An 8,123-nucleotide genomic window follows, 5' to 3' on the forward strand; every position below is an offset into this window, starting at 1 on the left:
CCTTTGGCTTGTTCAATTCTATTGAGCCTTACAAAAATCATCCACATTGAACATTATGAAACTGTCTCTTGTACAATAGCATATTATCCTGGCTTATTTATAACACACTTTTAATGATTTTAACATATCAGAATTCTTATCAATGAATTTTAAGTTAATGAATTATTCTCGATAGGGACGTTTAACAAGGCACAACATTAAGTTAATGAATTTTTTTTTCTTCTGCAGATTGGAATCATCTAAACAGGACTTAATATGTTGTATATATGGGGAAATAAAAAAAAAACTTCCACATCTTTTGTTTTTTTGTAAGGTTTGATATTAAAATTCTCTGGTGAATACCCACTGGCAGCTATAGAGCTAGGACTGGAATCGAACCTGAGGATTTTGCAGAAATGTCAACATTATTCATTTGCAGAATATTTTAGCTACAAAGATTTCTGATATATATTATATGTATATCAGGGAATTGAGGAGGATAAACTATTTATAAAACAAAGACTGATTGTAAGAAAATTAAGTGTTCTATATAAATGTATGTATTTCCTGAAAGGGGAGATAAGAACTATTCCGTATTGGAGAAACACTGTATCTGATCACTTGCAGTTGGCGTTTTGTATCTGTTTTTGTTTGTTATCTGTTAAACTGTTTAAACATTTTCAGCTTCTTCCCTGGAATTGCTCTACACAGCATCAATGGTCAAATGGAAACAAGAATTTAGAATTTCACGGTCTCTGCCTCCTAGGGACCTAAGGAGTTGGGGAAACCCATCAGAATTAATCTGTCAAAATTTTGGCAGGGATATAATAAGCATTGAACCCTCTACCAAAAGTATGAATTTCATGGCAATTCGAGTTAGGGCTTTAGTTACTACATCATGCTAGAGGTTAACGGAGAGATACTTTTGACTTGGTGCCACCAAGGTTTATAAGGAGCATAGGGACACTAACCAAGGCTTTTACTTGTAGGAGTAGTGTTCTAGTGTTAAGGTCGGGACTCATCAAAAAGTGAAAATGCAATAAATCTTCTCTTACCATGTATGTGACACTGTATTAAGTACTTAATTATGATGAGCTAGGATGCCTCTTTCAGAATTTTGAATTCAGGGATCCTGGTAGGGTAAGGGCCGGACAATGTTGATACAGTATTATTAGTTCACCTGAGCCACAAGTACATGTACCTGTGACCTGAGCCAAAGACTTTCCTGCATCCGTCTGTAAACTTTTCACATTTTCTGTCCAGAACCATTGGGACAATTTCAACCAAACTTGGCACATACTAGTAGTTTCATTGGGTAAAGGAGATTCAAATTTTTAGGTCACCTGAGTAAACTCCGATGACCTATTGCTATCCGTTGTCTTCCGTCGTCCATCGTCTCTTAACATTTGAACATTTTCAGCTTCTTTTCTGCAAGCGCTCAACCAATTTTGGCACAAAGCATCTATGGTTGAAGGGGAACACAAATCGTGATTTTCATGGGGCCTGATCGAGGGGTGGGGCCAAAACCACTAAAATTAATGCAATCTTTAAAAATCTTCTTCACTCCTGGACATCAAGCAGTGAAACTGTTGGCATGATTGTAATAAGCTTCGAGTCCTCTACCAAAATTGTGAAATTCATGGCCCCAGGTTCGGGGGTTCTAATGCTAGGGTGGGGCTTAATAGATTATATAGTGAAATTCAAAATGCATTATTTCTTTGAAAATCTTCTGCTCTGCTCCTGGGCATTAAATAAACTAACCAAGTATAAAGTTATGTTGAATAAGGCTCTCTCTTCCAAAATTGTGAATTTCATGGCCCCAGGGTTTGGGTGTTGGGGAGGGGGGGGAGTCTATTGATTATATAGTGAAAATGCATAAATCCTTTAAAAATCTCCTCCTTTGCTCCTGCCAGGTATTAAACAAACTAATCGAGTACATAGTTATAATAAGCGAGAACGTCTCTTCCAAAATTGTGAATTTTATGGCCCCTGGGTCAAGGGTTCTGGTGTTAGGGTGGGGGCTCTATTGATTATATAATAAAAATTAATGCATCTATTCTTTGAAAATCTTTTCCTTTGCTCCTGGGTATTAAACCAATGAATTATGTACATAGTTATGATGAGGAAGGATGTCTTTTCCAAATTTGTAAATTTCAGGGCCCCTGGGTCTGGGGTTTTGGTATTAGGGCAGGGCTCTAATGATTATATAGTGAAAATGTTTTCCTTTGCTCCGGGTATTATGCCAATGATCTAAGTACATATTTATGATGAAGAAAGCTGCCTCTTCCAAAATGGTCAATTTCAGGGCCTGTGGGTCAGGGGTACTGGAGTGGGGGACTGGGGGTGGGGGTACATAGTCTGAAAATAAATTAATGATTTGAAATCTGCTCTTTCGTATTAATCAACCATTTATGATGAAATAAAATTATTGATCAAATTTCCTCAACTGTTGGTTATATATATAGTGGAAATGCATTTTCTCTGTTACTCTGATCTACCTCTGGGTAAGCATGCTAAGTGAATAAATATGATAAACAATGGTGCCTCTTAAAATTGTGAATTTCAAGGTTTTTGGTTTAAAACACAAACAAAATTCAATTGTTGGAAAGTTGTTACATGATACTCAGGTGGCCTATAAGGCCTGTGGGTCTCTTGTTGAAAATGAAAGGCCACGCCCTATTCCAAAGGACATGCATGTATACGGAGATAACAAACAGTATTCAAGCTCAGAAGTCCATTAAACAATATACAAGAAGCCCATGGGCTCAGGTCACCTGAGCATCATGTTACAACTTTCCAATGATTAAATTTGGTTCATGTTTTAAACTAGACGCCATGGCATTCACAATTTTGAAAGAGGCACCATTGCTCATCATAATTTCCCCATTTTCAAAAGTGAGTTATCTCCCCTCAAAATCGGAACTCTTCAACACTAGCATAACTTCCGCGGACTACATGTTACGATAATCCAACAAAATAGTGATCAACTTACACGCTGTATTTAAAAATTTTAAAAGAAGGAAACGGTGTGCATTTTTTTTTAGATAGTAAATTATTTTATAAAGGGTTTGTTAGCCCCCCCCCTTTCTAGAAAGCTATACGAATTAGCCAGGCACGTAGCATCGTTTTCAAAAGTCGGGGGGGGGGGGGGGGGGGGGGTAGCCAAAGAAATATTTTTTTCTTACCTGGAAAAGTTGGCAAGCAAAGAAAAACCTTGCCCAAAGTTGAAAAAGCTACTAATTTCAGTACCAGTTCATTGGCATACAATACTACATTTCCCTTATATAACTTTACCGTAGTATAAACTGTGTGTGTGTGTGGGGGGGGGGGGGGTTGGCAACCGCTGTCTATCAATGAACATTTTCAATAGAAAAAGTAATATTGGGAAAAAAGTGGGGGTGGGGCTTAAACCCCTTGACCCCGCCCCCCCCCTTTCCGTGCGTACAGGTACAGAGAATATGTAAATGGGTTGAACAGTTGAATATGAGCCATAGTTGTGAAAATTAAAAATTATTAGAATTTTTAATTGTGAATTCAATAAAATTACGGTACATATATTTTTTCACAGATGTACATGTATGTCAGTTACACGGAGTCTCTCTCTCTCTCTCTCTCTCTCTGATTGTTTTTTACACACTTTGTAAAAAAAGAATAACTTATAAAAATAAATACATGTACTTACACTGAAAGGATTTAAAAAAAATAAATAACACTTGAGAAAAGATTGTTTTCAGTTAATTAACGAGAAATACGCTAGGAAATTATTGTATCAATTTCGTGTTTCTGCTCTCAGTTCTCTGATCTAAAACAAAATGTGTATTTTACTCGGGAATATACATGTACATATGCTTAGATCCTACACTAAAACTTTGATTAAATGCAGCTCAGACTTTATACGACATATGTAACACGAATTCAGGTCGATGCTATTTTAATTAGTCTTTCTTCGTTACATGAGCACATGAGATTAAATTATTCATTTAGAATTCCATTCAAAGTTTTAATACTATATAGTGAATCAATTATATTACAAATAAAAAATTCTAGAAACACGGTTAATTCAAATGAAATAGGCCTTTAATTGTCACCAAATGTGTTCTTGTAAGTAAAAGTTCTATGTTGTGACATACAACCGAGCAAAAACGCAGTTTCTTGTTATCGGTCGCGGAAGACGAACTACTGCTGTATATGAAACAATTTCAGAGGTAAAACTGTAGATGGACATGTCATCAGTCTTCAAAAAATTCCTAGAGATACAATGAAAATATGGCTGCAGCAGGCTAGATTAATTCGTAAAAACTTTATAACTAAAAATTTGTTCCGCACATTTTGTAAATAATGATGATCCGTCTGCAGAACATCCACTACCGAAAATTAGCTTTTTTTTTTTAAATAGGCCTATTTGAATATGTATCAGCATTTTATCAGTAATTTGTTTCTTTTTTTTTTCTTGTAAGGGGGGGGGGGGGTCACACAGCACCTTATTATAGTACTACAAAGATTAATACAAATCCAGAAAGAGACTATGAGTGGGCAATCTAAAAAAAAATACGAATCAGTTAAGATTTCTTTTTATTCACAAACACAATAACATTTTTCCATATGACAGAGGCATACACCATGAACATGTTTACATCAAGAACGTCCGCGGAAGTGACTTTATTTATAGCGCATGCGTATTAAACACAGTAAAAGAGTTCCCTTCAGGGGAAATAACTCACCTTTTGAAAATGGGGAATACACTTATCAGTTGTTTAGTTTGGTTACTTAATATCCATAGGCAGGGTAGGGGAACAAAAAATGCATTTCAACTAATCAGTTATATTTAGCAATAATCAGTAGTGCCCCTACCACACATGAACCCCGGACACTAGGTTCACAAATTTCACTATTTTGGAAAAGACACCCCTGCTTATCAAAAATGTTTGATTAATACCATAGAGCAAATTTCAAACAATTTATTCATTTTAAGTAGATAAGTAGAGTCCCCCCCCTTTGGTACCCCTGACCCACGAGCCTTGAAATTCACAATTTTAAACGAAGAGCCTTTGCTCATCATAGCTATATAGTTAGTTCATCTGATTGATACCAAGGAGCAGAGAAGATTTTCAAAGAATTAATATATTTTCACTATATAATCATTAGAGCCCCGCCCTACCACCAGAACCCCTGACCCTGGAGCCGTAAAATGCAAAATTTTGGAAGAGGCATTCTTGCTCATCATAACTATGTACTTAGTTAGTTTTTTTGATACCCAGTAGCAGTGAAGAAGATTTTCAAAGAATTAATGTATTTTCACTATATGATCAATAGAACCCCGCCCGAACATCAGAACCCCTGACCCCGGGGCCATAAAATTCACAATTCTGGATGCGGCATTCTTGCTCATCATAATTATGTGCTTAGTTCGTTTATTTAACACCCAGAAGCAGAGAAGAAGATTTTCTAAGAAATAATGCATTTTAACTATATAATCTATATAGCTCCGCCCTAGCACTGGAACCCCTGATCTGGGGCCATAAATTTCACAATTTTGGTAGAAGACTCAATGCTCATTACGTTCATGCCAACAGTTTGCCTGCTTGATGTCCAGGAGAAAAAAAGATTTTTAAAGATTGCATTAATTTTAGTGGTTTTTGGCCCCACCAATCAGACCCCAGGGGGACAGGGACCACGAAATTCAAAATTTTTGTTCCCCTTTTCCCATAGGTGCTTTATGCCAAAATTGGTTGAAATTATTGGTTGAGCGGTTGCAGAGAAGGAGCTGAAAATGTTCAAATGTTAACACACGACAGAAGAAAAACGGATAGCTCGTTAACACGCCAAATTAACAAAAATGAGGTAAACATATAGTTTTACAGATGAAAACTATAGTTAACGAATTGTTAACTATAGTTCAAGGTTTGTAAACTATAGTTTACAGTCGATAAACATAGGTACTGTGAAACTATGTCTAGCGCCTTTTTTGTGAATTTGGCGTGCCATAGATAGCAAAATAGGAGCAAAGCAAACACGAACCTCCATAACATCAGTGGTGGGATCAGGAACCATGGAAGAGTGAGCATCCCCTGACAACCGGTCACACCCGCCGTGTGCTCCTTGTCATGATTGGGAAATAGCGGGAAAATCTGTTGACAATTCATTGAGTATATAATGGCCAAAGGGAGATGATTAAAAAAGATGGGCGGATTTTGCGTGTGATCTGTAGGAATCCTTTTTACGAAACTGTCCATGATTTGGTTGGCTGACCATAACTGGTCAGATTTTACAAACACAACCATAGGATTTTTCCATTTAGTTTGAAATACCTTGTCAGATTGTAACATTTATGTCCGTTTTTCTTAGGAGATACATTACAAAGTAATTGCTTCACAAAAAAAAAAATAAACACCTATCAGATTTCAAGCATAGATTATTAGTGTACCTGTCACAGGCACTTGTTTCGTATATGGGGCACCCCCGCTTCAATCTCGTATTTTGTTAATATATCAAACATTAACCTACTTTAAAATGACACCACTCGCTTCGAGAGACTAGCTTCTTTTCTTGTCAACTAACATGATTAAATCGTTTCAGAATATTAAGTCTCTGGTCGAGCCTCTTTACTGTAAACCACTCATATATTCCTCAATTATTACCTCGATACAAAGTATAAGACATTATATAAGATACAAGTATTTCTGGTTGGGGTTATAGATGTAGGATAAAACCAGACTTCTGAATGGAATACTCGGAAGTCTTTGGTTTTACTCGTCTTTATTTCGGTATTATGAAAGGTATCATGAGTCCGAGGTTACCAGACTAGCTTTGCTCGCTTTGCATGGTTAACAAAGTTTGGTTGAGCGAGACTAAATTTTGTCTGACGAATCAAACCTATACCCTTTGTACGTCTATGGATGAATATACAGATTTTATTTTCCTCGTTCCTTTCCTGGCAACACGTAGTTAATTAATATCTCCATCATGCATGATTCTGTATATGGGGCAGCCGCTAAATCCGATCATTTTGATCCAAAAATCTTCGTAATTAAGTTTAATTTGATGTCCAAACGAACTTAGTCCGCTGATGGCGCGGAAAGGTCTCTATAAACTCAAAAAAGCTTAACTCGATAAGTTTTTAAGAATGATAAAAGGAGGAGACATGTATAGTATAGTATGTTTAGAGTTTTCATGGAATATAACTAGGGTCGTTTGAAATATGTCAAATTTAGCCCACCGTACATGCGTTAAGTGAGCAAGCTTATTGCTAGAACTAGAAGGTGAAATGTAGAGGGATACTGATGGAGTATGTATATTATTAGTTAATATTCAGGAAAATGTGACACATTATGACACCAGTACAGTTGTACCGATTTTTGTTGAGGAATATCCGGAAGCTTCCTAAAGAAAGTCAAGGACATTACAAACATTACGTACGGCAGGTAAAAGTAGTCACCATTTTACAGAGATGTCTCAATGTGATCATTCTTGTCTTCTCTTAGAAATATATTACTAACACACGTTTTTATTCTTGAACACGTCATTCTTTTTCAATGAACCCCATTACAAAGTATTTCAAGTTTGCACGTTTTTTTTCTACCTACAGAGGCCCAGAAATGACTTTAATTTATGTGTTATGTTTGACAGAACTTTAACAGTCACTCAGATGAGACCGACCCCGAGAGAATCAGACAAATCGTGGAGCAGGCGCAGCGAGACATGGCCTGGCTACTGGAAAAGGTGAGGTTATATCAATCACTGGGTAAATACTGATATGATGACACTTTCTATCAATTTTACGCCAAAAATCAATCAGAGTTAAAAATTAACGTGTATTAATATGTGTATCTTTTTTTCAGTACAAAGCCAAGTAGATGACCAATAGAAGCTGTATCAAATGTTACTTCCCTGAATAAAAAATTAAATTAATCTTAGACTTTTGAAGTTTTTAGAGCTGTAACAGAGGAAGCCATAGGACAATTGTAAAAGAAAATAATTGATTGTGTCCACATGCTATATTATACGAATATAGTCTGCTTTCAAAGTTTCAAAATCCACTACGTTGTTAGATATTTTGCTTTTCATATCCAATATCTTCAAGAAACATTATAACAGTATGTCATTCTGGTCTCTCAGAATTAATTTTTTTGCACAGTTATTCATGT

General features: G+C 36.2%; 1 long non-coding RNA gene across 1 annotated transcript; it reads left to right on the forward strand.

Moving 5' to 3' along the window:
* The first annotated feature begins 7,218 nt into the window (after positions 1 to 7,218).
* Positions 7,219 to 7,887, forward strand: LOC134270031 (uncharacterized). Its single transcript, XR_009992711.1, has 3 exons — positions 7,219 to 7,400; positions 7,606 to 7,698; positions 7,818 to 7,887. It is a non-coding gene; the product is annotated as an uncharacterized LOC134270031 (long non-coding RNA).
* The last annotated feature ends 236 nt before the right edge of the window (positions 7,888 to 8,123 follow it).

This window comes from Saccostrea cucullata, unplaced genomic scaffold, assembly GCF_032062105.1.
Source record: "Saccostrea cucullata isolate Sc308-1 unplaced genomic scaffold, CSIRO_AGI_Scuc_v1 ctg15231, whole genome shotgun sequence".
Lineage (NCBI taxonomy): Eukaryota > Metazoa > Mollusca > Bivalvia > Ostreida > Ostreidae > Saccostrea > Saccostrea cuccullata.